This window comes from Solenopsis invicta, chromosome 3 (genome assembly GCF_016802725.1).
Source record: "Solenopsis invicta isolate M01_SB chromosome 3, UNIL_Sinv_3.0, whole genome shotgun sequence".
NCBI classification, from domain to species: Eukaryota; Metazoa; Arthropoda; class Insecta; order Hymenoptera; family Formicidae; genus Solenopsis; species Solenopsis invicta.
In genome coordinates this window covers 26870072-26882626 of record NC_052666.1, presented here as the reverse complement: position 1 = coordinate 26882626, position 12555 = coordinate 26870072, and the positions used below count along the sequence as shown (strand labels likewise).

The following is a 12555-nucleotide window of genomic DNA, read 5'->3' as shown; positions in this document are numbered from 1 at the left end:
GAACTTGAACCACGGCGTCCGGTGCGATCACGATTTCGAACGTAACCGTGACGCGAGTCAACACATCCGAATTCTGCAACGAACCCGGCTGGCGAGCGAGCGTGTCACGTGTCACATGACGAAACACGAATTCGAGCCTCACTTCAGGGTAAACTCGTGCCGCTCCCGCTGAATCTCGTCCCGCGACATTCGCCAGTGTCTCGATTCGTTCCTTTCTCTCTCTCGGCGACTCTCTCTCGGCGATTCGCGCACACGAGGGCCGCTTTCTTCCCACCGGACAAAGGTTTGCGAAGGTTTTTCGTGGAGGAATTCCCGAAACGGTAGAGCTGCATTCGGATCAGCGATAACGGAGTTCGGTGTGCGTCGAGCTAACCGTGCGTGCGTCTTTGTCGCGATCCCGCGATCACGTCGACATCGCGTGCACACGCCAGATTGGAATTTCATCGTCGTCATTGTTGGCGTCGTCGTCGTCGTCGTTGTCATCATCGTCGGGACGATCCTCGAGATTCGCGTCATTCGCGGCAAAGGCGCGAGGCGAGGTAGTGACGAGCAGTGCGCGGGAGAAAAGGCGCGCAACGGCCAATCGCGGCGGGTCACGTGACGTGCTTGAATTTCGACGGGCGCCGCTCAGGCCGCTCTCCCTTGACTTTGAACGAGACACACACGCTCGCCATTCCGCCGAAGGAGCTCCGCGATCGCGTGTGCGTCGGAGGAACGTGGAGGAGTCCCGCGTGAAGAGCGCGCGTGTCCCAACGGAGGGAGAGTTGATTTTCGATTACGCGAAAGTGCTGCGCGGTGTGCTACTGCCTCTTGTGCGACTTGTGGACTCACGCAACTTCCACCGAGGGCATCCGCGAGGAATCGTCGAAGGGATCGTCGCACCCCGAGGATACGTTGCGGTGGATACCTGCGGCGCGGGCGCCGCGATGACGACGGGTAAGTACAAAGGAGTACCATCTCTTCTCCGCGAACTTGGTGTAAAGGAGGCTGTGGTTGCGAGATGATCGCGGATTCGCGATACTCCTGTGCTGTCTACGTTTCATTCCTTGTGTGTGTGCGCACGCAAGAAAAGTGCTGTTGAGTCAAGTATGTATGTAACGTGTCATGTATCAAAGCATTATAAAAAATTAAAAAATTTCAGAGATTGTTCTACACGGAAAGAACAATTTTGCTGAAACACGGATCTGAAAATAATTTATGTTGGACTGTTTAAAAGATCGTATCTGATATTTAATTTGGTTGCTAGAACGTCAAAACTGTTTGCAGCAATATTATTACGCTTAGACGTCCGGCACAATTATTTTGATCGCTCAGCATAAAATTATTTTCTGATCTGTATCTACCTAAATTTTTAGACGCTGCAATAGAATTGTTCTTTCCGTTGTATTGTTACGTCTGAGTATTTGCGTAAATTATGAGCGCAATTCTTTTGTTGGTTTAAAAATTATTTCATTCTTTGTTTCCCCTCTCTTGATTCTTACGCGAAATCGCGTTTTGTATCATTTATTTGCAAATTTGGTGAAAGTAGCATTAGGAATTAAATCAACATTTTTACATATAATAAAACTCTAACAAATATTCGGGCAAGAATTTATTTAAACAGAAAAAAATTAGTATTGAATCAACAACTTATTGTTTCATAAGCAAGAATATAAACTCTTTTTGAAAGAATTTGTAATCTTGATCAGATATAATTTGTATTTTAACATGAAATCTTATTTCTTCATGTAAGCAAATTAAGATTATCGAAATCTGTAATTATACGTATAAAATCATGAATTGTCGATTTGATACTAATTTTGTGTGGGTGTAAATCAATAGCATCAGTCTAATTGAAAATATCTTGTTAATTCAATAACAATATTAATGAAGCAAAAGGATTGAAAGTAAAGATTGAAAATAACAAATAAAGCTAAATGAATAAAATTTAAATGAATCATCTGCTTTTTTTCGTGGCAGCCTGTGATTCAATATTTAATTAAACCAAATTATGTTTCAAAGATATTTTTATTATGAAATACGAGCTAAAAGTTATCGAAATTAAAAAATTGAAGCCTTTCTCGGTTTATTCTTTTTTTCCTGATCAATAACAAACAATTTTAGTCGTGAATGCTCAAATTTTAATACTGAAACCAGCTGCAAAGAAGAAAGCAACGAAAAATTTGCTTTATAACGATTTTTGCAGCGAAAATGACCATATTTTGATGCAGTTTTAAGAAAATAACTTTGAAACGAGTAAGTAGACGTAAATAAATTTTTGCACGAATATTTATTAGTTTTATCGGTATATGAAAAAAATTTTTATTTAATTTTTCACGCTATCTCCTTAGCAAATTTATAAATAAATATTATAAAACGCAATTTTTCATAACACTCGAGAGTGAACAAAAAATTTCCAAACTTATTTTTAAGAGAATTGTGTTCATGTTTTAGCAGATACTCAAACGTAATAATAAAACAAGGTACAAAATTTTATATTTATTTTTTGTGATGTTTTGAAATATGAAAAGCATACTTAATTCAAATTAAATCTTTTTTTCAGTGTGTAATTCACACCACTTTAGCAGGCGTATTCTATAACTTTAACAGTTTCGTTATCGTTGTAACAAGTGCTCAGGAATATCAGGTGATCAAATAGTTCAGACAGTTCGAATTTCCAAATCGAACGTCAAATAGTTTGAACTTCTCGAACTGAAGTTCGAACTCGGATTCAAACTCACTTCAGATTCGAAAGTTCGAAATTATTATTGGTTCGAACCTGAATTTTGCAATACGCAAAAAGATAATCATAACGTTTCGGCCGAAGTTGGTTGCAAATGCGAAATGACACCGTTATATGTTAATGCGCATCGACCGAATTCGATTGCGTATTAATTTCGTAATTATATCCGGCTATTAGATAGTCATTTCTAATAGTAATACGCAGTTAATTGGCATATTAAATATTAATATTAGTAATATCCGGGGTAATTTTAAGTAATTTGCGTAATGTATTCCGATGCGCAAATTCAATCGAATAATTTATTTCTAAAATTTGAAGAAGTTTCAACGGAATAAACCCGAAGGTGACAGCATCGTTTAAATTATAAATGCAAATTATAAATGTATTAGTTAAGTAACACTTGTACAATAATTATCTTGTTGAAAAACAAGTTGATGCTCGAGAAAACGTGCAGTGAGAAAAAAAAAATCGAATCGTTAGCAAGCAAATATTACGTGTAATGTTTTCTGCGATATTTATTGCTTATAAAAAATTTAATAATGATAATGAAATACACATTTCTATGAACTATATCTCATTTCAGTGAAATATAACCAATTTTTCTTATTGATTTATTTGTTAGGAAAATAACATTTTATTCCGCCGTATTTAAATAAAGATTTATTGCAGAGAAATTAATTTACTTATAAATATATTTTTTAGTATCTTTTTCTCAGCGGAGAAGTATCTATCTTGTGTGCATCATAAATAATTATATGTAATTGTCGATGTCTCTTTCTCACTCTTTGTCTCGACGCCACGCATTCTTCTTCAAATAAGGCAAACAGCGCAATTTTCAGGGAATTCGAAAATTACCGCAATTACATCCTCTTTACATCTAGTTCTCGGTTTTAGCAGTCTGACACGCGTTTGCGACGCTAGGCGACAGTCATTTTACATATCTTTTGATGAATATTTCCATAAATACCGTTTCATTCCGAATGGCCTTCGCAAATGATCCAGGCATATATTAGCACGCACGATATTTGCGTTCAAATTGCATTTTATTATCCTAAGCCCTGTCAGGCTATGCGTTAGAGATTGAAGATTATATACACTGAGAAAAGAAAATCAAAATATTACGCAAGCAAATGTTATTCGTGGTATTTTTTTCAATATTTATTCCCTATACAAAAAAAATTGATTTTAATGAAATATACATTTCTAATATGTATTTCACTTTTCTTATTAATTGATTTATTTACTACGCATACAATTTTATTTTGCTGTATTTATTTTGATGAAATAAATTTATACCCCCACAAATAAATTTTTAATTATTTTTCTTTAATGTATTGAAGATTTTATTTCTCGATAATCCTATCAGATAATTTTAATTTTAAAGTTTTGTTTTAAATAATTGCATTTTACAGTGAAAAAATGTAATTAACAATTAGAAAGCAAACGATACTTTTGACGTTTTCTTTAATATTTATTGTTTACAAAAAAATTCGATTGTGATGATAAAATATACATTTCTGTAAAATATCTCATTTTTTAATTAATTGGTTTATTTGCTACGAATAAAATTTTATTTTGTCATATTTAAATAAAGATTTATTTCAGTGAAATAAATTTATATCCCACAAATGGACCAAATAAGTTTTTAAGTATTTTTTTCTCGTTATTGACAGAAAAAGTCGAAATATTAACCGTCAAATGTCGTACTTGTGATTTTTCTTTAATATCTATTCCTTATAAAAAATTTGATTGAGATGATACATATATTCTTGTAAAATATCTCATTTTTCGTTCATTTATTTTATTTATTTGCTAGAAATAAAATTTTATACCGTTGTATTTAAATAAAGATTTTTTCAATGAAATAAATGTTTATTTAAATACGTCGAAATAAAATTTTATTTCTAGCAAATAAATTAGTAAGAAAAATGAAATATATTTTATAGAAATGATACATGTTTCTCCAAAATTTTTATTTTGTTACAAAATTATTTATAACTAATAAATATCGACGAAAGTATCACAGGTAACGTTTGCGGCTGAATTTTTCGACTTTTTTTTCTCAGTGTATAATCCTCAATTCGCAATTCTCAGTCTCCAATGCGCAATTTGATACGCAATTTTAGTTTTACGATGTAACAAAACGTTGAATAAAACTGCTGTTAGTTTTTGTATTGTGGTTTTTCAACGATATTATCTAATTCGCGGTAAAAAGTCGTGCATTGCGCCGTGCGAAACGTGTGTCGTAACACGACAAGGACAATGTACATGTTTGTACACGAGTACATACGCGGCTTACGCATGAATCGCCGGTTTGTCTCGGAATCAACGCCAAGAATCTCGCTCCGTTTTTCTCCCAGTGGCATCATTCCCCCTCCGGTTGTCGCCGGAATCACTGATTGCACCACGCGAACTTTATTTTCCGTCTCATAAAAAATGTATAAACCGCATCGACAAACTCGTTAAGCCGGATCGCAAACAGTCGCTCAGTTTTATGCGAACAAAATCCTAGGAACGACCGAATGAGAGAGAGAGAGAGAGAGAGAGAGAGAGAGAGAGAGAGAGAGAGAGAGAGAGAGAGAGAGAGAGAGAGAGAGAGAGAGAGTTACGGGTTGCAAATCAATTTTACCCAAATTGTACGTGTTAATTCCACGACGTTACATCAAATAATAATTTAGACTAACGTACATTATGATGTATGTTGAATTAATAATAACAATCGTGCGCCATTATTAATTAGCTTAATCGCGAATCGCAAGATTTGTCCGAATAAATTTTCGTTGATCGTGCATAGATAACAGAAAAACACTGTTACGTTTAATTAATTTAAAAGACACGTACATTTACGAAAACTTCAGGCTTACTTGAAAATTAACGAGATTTTACTATCGCTCGCATTGTTCTCCTTAATATTCTGATCCGGTTCGGCTTTCTCTGCTTTCTCGCTTGTTCTCGCTTAATGTTTACGTGAGCAAAGTTACGTTACGGGAGACTTTATCGATTTATTCGATAGATTCTTTTTACCGTTTCATGCTGCAGCTAGAAAGTTTCGCCGTTATAGGCTGAGCCTTTCGTTTCGGTTAATGGTCGCGTGTCTTCGGCGAAAAGTGGAGCGAACTAGCGTTTTATCACCCGTCCCGTTTCAAGGTCCTAAACGTTTCTTCTCCGATTTCGTTCACGGACATAAGATGCCGGTCGTCGAATAGACTCGGTTAAAAAACACCGTGATACCTGACGCGAGAAAGAACGGAATTTTTTTCGACGATTACATTCATTGTATAATATTTATTAATTTTATTAATTCTTAGAGATATAGAGAACGTGAATATATCATATTTAATAGAAAACTTTGACTGATATATGAAAACACAACAAATAAACAATCAAAATATCTTAAACTATTGGTTATAGCTAGATCTGTGTTCTGATATTTATTATATGATTTTATAGAACGAAATACAGTAGTATTTTGCGTTATTAAATTGAAAGTCAATTTAATAATAAATGATGCTAATAAGCATCTAATGTGTCAATGATGTCAATGAGAGCTCTTTCTTCCTAAAAAACTATAAAGAATTTGTTGCGGAAAATAACATTGGCGAAAGTGAATATTTTTGCATGACATTACACTGAAGAAAAAAAACTGAAATATTCAGAAACAAATGTTGCTTGACATTTTCTTGGCATTTATTAATTATAAATATGATTGTGACGACAAAATATACATTTCCGCAAAATATGTTTTATTTTTTCTTATTAATTGATTTGTTTGTTAGAAATAGAATTTTATTTTGTCGTATTTAAATAAAGATTTATTTCAATGAAACAAATTTATATCCCACAAATGAATTTTTACTTATTTTTTTCTCCATGTATTTTAAGTGCGAACATTTTAAGTGTTCCAAATTTCAAAGAATATGAAAGATATAAATTTGGGCCGTTGTCCTTTCAAAGCACGCATTTTATTTTTGTTGCAAACGGCAGCGATAACGCTTTAATCTTATTCACAATTCCAGCTTAATGTTTCATAACTCATATTTTCCGACATTTTTGGACGTTCTCTTATTTCTCTGTCCCTGTTTCCACGTAAGCATTATTAGGCGTAGAAATACATGCAAAAATATGCGCATTTGGAAAAACGCTCCGGCTCCAACGGACGTATCCTCTAACACGAACGCGAACGCCTGTAATATCGAGCGGCTAAAACAGGGGGACGGTTTTAAAAGACTCCGATCTCGTTGTAGATTTTGCTCTTTTTCTCGGCACCGTTCGCTTTGTTAGCGCCTTGCGGTTTTATATATGTATATATCTCTACCGATTCATGCATTCAGCAGGAAGAGTTGGTGGTTTAACGGGCGGCGAGATCTTCATAGATTATATCTTCGTGGAGAGTCGTTTCCCAGGAAGAATTATTACGCGCGTCCCGCGATCGCCACAAATTTATCTCCGTTTTCATATCGAAGTCTATGATGCAACGCTTTATGAAGTAAATCCGCGGGATAATCCAAATAATCCATTATACGAGATATTATTCCTCATTTTGTGGAGTCGATCGAGATAAAATTACGTCCCGCGTATAAGCGTGACACCACTTGAATATTTTTCACCGATAAATTTGATAAAATTAATGAAATTAATAGCGCCTTGTGAAGTAGATGTACAAAAGTTTAAAAAGGCAGCTTTACAATTCAATCCATCAAAATTATATACATACATTCATTACTTTTGCAAATAAAATTATTATTATTTTAGAATAAAATGTTATTTTAAGGACACATAGCTCACATTTCAAAACATTACCAAAAATATAAAAATTGGATAAAATATTCTAGTATTATGTTTGAGTGCTATGTAAAATTTCAGCACAATTTACTTTTTAATTTAAAAGTTGTTAAATTTTTTATTTATTCTTGATTCCTATATAAAATCGCGTTTTACAGTATTTTTAGCTATTGCACAATAAATTGAATTAAATTAAATTATTTGCAAATTTGGGTAAGTAGCAAATAATTAAAATTACATATACTAATAACACTTTAATAAATATTTGTGCAAAAAATTCATTTAGATTGACTTACTCGTTTAAAAGTTATTTATTTAAAACTACAGCAAAATAAAGTAATTTTTGCTGTAAGAACTATTATAAATTAAATGTTTCATTATTTTCTTCTTTGCTGCTAATTTTAGGGCCAAAATTCAGACTTTTGCGATCAAAATTTTTTGTTGTTGATTACGCAAAAACCTTTCAACTTTCTCAAAAAAAAAACAAAAAAAAACCCTAGAGAAGCCTTTAGTTTTTAAATTTCGATAACTTTTAGCTCGTATTATAGAATCAAAACTTCCTTAATTGTGATAGATTTAATAAACTTCGCAATCTTGCTTTCTAAAGTTTAATCTTTTTATGTGAGAGAAAGAGAGAGAGAGAGAGAGAGAGAGAGAGAGAGACGTGGCACTCTTCTTTCAGAATGCAATAAATGAAATATTTTATGCGGAAAATTGAAGGAAAATAGTGATGTTCAGCGAAAGCAATCGTGTTTTTTTCTTCCGCTCGGTCGTGATATAACTGAGGCTCTTCCAGCTTGGCATCGCGTTTCCGGCCAGTAAAACCTTAACTTCTTCTAAACCTTCTTCCAGTCCGCGAGATCCGTTTCGGTGCTGCCGAGGATTAGCAACAGTCGGTGAAATTTTACTTGACTCATCAGCGAAGTAACAGGGACAAGTTTCTTGTTCCTTCATGTGATTCTCGCACTATCCGATTCTTTCGCGCGTCCAACTCAGCGGTTTAACTTTCGCGGCGCATGCGAGAAGATCGTGTCGCGAAATATTTCGCCGTGAATACTTTTGTTTGCTTCTGGAAGCGCGACGAATTTTATTCATAACGAATTGTCCATACATTCTAAATTCTAGTGTGTAAAAATTATACTTGAATTTGGAGTGTGTTTCAAGGCGTTGTTGGGGAAAATAAGAAGCAGTCGTGTCCATCCAGCAGCGTCTTCTGTCTTTGTTTTATGCAGAGCGTCTCAGGAGCGATGAATTTTCTCTGATCGTTAAAAATTAAGGGATTTTGAGAAGATAAAGGATTCGAAGTTGCGTGCGCGAGGCGACATCTTCATTTAATTTCAAGCTGATTCGAGTTTAATCGGATTCTTAATTTAAGAATTAATTACAAAAGTACTTAATGGCGAAAATGTTTAATTATGAAAGAGGAGGGTCGGTGATTGAATCGAAAGCACGCCTCACCCACCCGTTCAGTGTTCAACAAGCGCGCGACTTTCGATATGTCTCCCATATATTCGACGAATTCCCCGAGTTTCTCTATTCTCCTTATGAAAGTTTCCACGCTGTCGCATATTTCGCTGCATATTCGGACGATGCACCTACATATTCTGTCGATACTTGTTTCCGGCACATATCTCGCACCCTGTTACGTAGACGTGTCGGAATCCGGTGTGACATTCGAGTACTATCTGTTTCTTCGCGGCTGAGTTATCTCACCTCGACAGGTGGGAGCTTTCAAAAATGCTTCCATCAGGAACTCTCACGGCAACACATTTATTATCAAGTTTTCGATAATGTCACGTGTCTGACGACAGCTGTGCTTAATTAGCGATAAAAGATCAACGACTTGCACGAGGCATTTAAATTAATTATCATGAAACGGTAACACATTAACGATAATTACTATCATTGATTTATTGCTCCTCTATGATATTTTATGCAATTAAATATTAAAAATTATTTTAATTATAATAGTGCTATTACTTTTTAGTGATATTTATTAATAACATTTATTAAAAACCCAGAGAAAAGTTTCTTCGAGTCAAAACAAATTTCAATCAAAGAAATTTGTGCATATACATTTAAAGAAAAGTTTTTTTTTTTAATTTGAAGAAACTTTTTGGTTTTTTTTATTAGAACTAAACAAATGGTTTGTGCAATGCAAATTTTTTTTTAAATAAAAGAAACATTTTTAAAAAGGGAACAACTTAATTATTTTTTACATTTTTGTCAGTACTTTCTTTGAATCAAAAAATTATTTGTTTAAATTAAAAATAATTTGAACATAAACGTCATTTTTGAAAATTAATTAAATTTTTATTTTTTTCAAAGGTACTTAAAAAAAAACAAAGAACAAATTTCGTCAATTGAAATATAACTTTTCTCTTGGTAAACCATAAAATTTGAATGAAAATTACACAAATTTAAATTACAATGTTTCGAAATTTTTATACTTCTTTAAAAGCAATTACGTTTCCCTTTTTCTCCTACAACAATTGGTTTTGTTAACGTTTTTGCGAAACTAATCCAACTCTTTCAAAAGGAGGCCTCGAAAAAACGAGGTCTCTTGAGTACCGCAACATTTGTTTCGAATCCGTTATGCGTCGCTTTTAACGTACACATATGCATGCGTTCGTTTTAGGAAACTGGTTTCGGAAATTAGTGGGCGGAAAAGAAGATGAAAACAGTTGACTACAGAGACAGAGCCATTGACAGATCTACGACTATAGAAATCGTAAAAGTAGGATGAGAACGAATAAGGGGACAGGGAGGAAAACCAGAGAGTAATAGAATTGCCGGGTGGGGAGGGAACGAAGCGTGGCAAAAGTTTACGGTGTATTAACCATTCATCCAATTAGCGAGGATCACACGCGGTTATGCGTCGATGGAAACTAAAACTGGCGTGACACATGTAGGCCGAGTTTGTAGTAAAGAGATAAAGGCAGGAGGGGGGAGGAAGGCTTCACGTTTTGCTGCTAAATTACACGCGTATGTTTGAAACCAACCTTGAGACTCCTGTTCGAACGTGACGAGGCGAATTGATAATTTTATGATTGTGCTCAGTCGTTCCGCGATCCTGTTCTCCGATGAATCAAAAATTTGTTTCTATGCAGCACCGTTTATATGCAGCATTTGGAATATTCCGTGATATTAATTTTTTTACGACATCACGAACCTCGAACGTTAAAGTCGCCTGTTGGTATTCCCGGCCGATAAATTATGACTTGTTGCACATTATTTTTCATCGTAGACGTACGGTTTGATGGCAGTTAACGAATGCAAAATATGTTGCGAAACAAGTTTCAACTTTATAGCGAAACAAAACCATTTGCATCTTTTTTTCTAAGAAAGAAAAAACAATTTACAATTGTAATTTGCTGAGATTAATGTCGGAGCGAGAGGATTGCGTAACTTTCTCTATCCAAATAGAAGATTCATTCTTTTTGAATTCCACGTCAGTGTAGCGAATAGATAATTACGTACGTGCAACACATTCGTGTATCGAGTTAAATTCATACACAGCTTCGCGACCTCGACTTTTGCACGACCACGTACCGGCTAGCACTAATTCGTCTTACCTCTTTTGTTTCTCTTTTACTTGCGAGCAAAAAGGAGCGAGAGCGCACGCGGAGGAAGAACGCGAATAAGAGTGCATTTAACGAACAGGTCGCGTTCGCAGTTGCCAAGTCACATATCGTGACTGTTTTTACACAGTCTTAGAAACGGCGCAGACAGTTTTTCTGTGCTATTCCGAACAGGAGCCTAAATAAGAGAAATGACAATTGTTTCAATATTAATACATTAACGGTGCATTGCGTGAATAATTAAGGATCTTGAGAAATTAAATTATACTCTGAGAGAAAAAACATTCCTCAATTTTAATAAATATTTACCCGAATAGTATTAATGAAATATTTACTTACGGTATATAAATATTTATTCTATAAGAAAAAAATGAAACTTGAATTAAATTAGTAATTCTGGTATTAAATGAATATATATTTACATTTAATAAATATTTTATTAATATTATTCGAATAAATATTTATTAGAATTTAATCATTTTTCCTTTAGTATAGAAATGCAAATGGATAATAAAACAATCTCCACATCGAATAAATTTTACTTTGGAATTTCGATACAAGGTACAATTGCTATTATTGAATATTGCAAATGTTTTATTTTGAAAAAAAAAGGATGATCTCTAATCAGATTTAAGAGAAAACTTGTTTTAGAATTCCCTTTTTAAATCTGTTTTTTTTTATACAATAAAATTTCAGTGCAAAATATTGTTTTTTAAACTTGCGTCCAATTTTTTTTTATCAAAGAATTTTTTTTATAATTGACAATAGGTCACGCTTAAATTGGCCGTTTCATAAACGCATTATCACGATGATGTAGATAGTTAAAAAGGATTTGAACTGACGATTATACGTATATTTACACGTCTGCACTCGACGCGATTCGTGTTAGTTTATTTGCGAATGGCAAATGTGTGGAAACACATAAAATCGAACGTTTTACGAATGTTTATCAAAGTTTTTACGTGCGATAACGTGTGTTGCACATACAAATACAGCTTCAAGTATCCTGCGGCTCAAATTTTTTTTTACGAGATATAATAATCCTGTTCGTGATCCAAATCTGATCGTTAAAATACTATGATCCTTTCCGTGCACCGCGTGTTGAAGCAACATTCACCGAAACGTTATTTATGTATAGCTGAGTGATTTAATAGCGATGGCCTATAGGATTGAAATAATCCTATATACACCTCGTACTATTTTTTAATTAATGTCAGAAATATTTTTTTATGGAGAATTTTTTTAAAATTAAAATGCAAATACGTTTATTGTTCTATAATATTGTAACAATTTTGTAACTTTTAAATACAAAGTACAAATTATATATATCGAGGAAATTACTCAAAATGCGCGCGTAATAAGATTCTATTGTCTGTAAGTCTGTTACATTCGTAACGTTTAAAACAAGCCTTCTAATCGCAAATGCACAAGATTTTGTTTTCGAAGCGTGACACGAATTGCGCGTTCGTG

At 34.1% G+C, this 12555-nt stretch overlaps 1 protein-coding gene across 1 annotated transcript in view; it reads left to right on the top strand.

Annotated features, from left to right (window-relative positions):
• Positions 1-226: 226 nt before the first annotated feature.
• Positions 227-12555, top strand: part of LOC105207885 (alpha-mannosidase 2) — a 154406-nt gene continuing 142077 nt past the window's right edge. Inside the window, exon 1 of the mRNA XM_011177549.3 lies at positions 227-936. The gene's annotated coding sequence lies outside the window, so the exon portion shown is untranslated. The remainder of the gene's footprint in view (positions 937-12555) is intronic.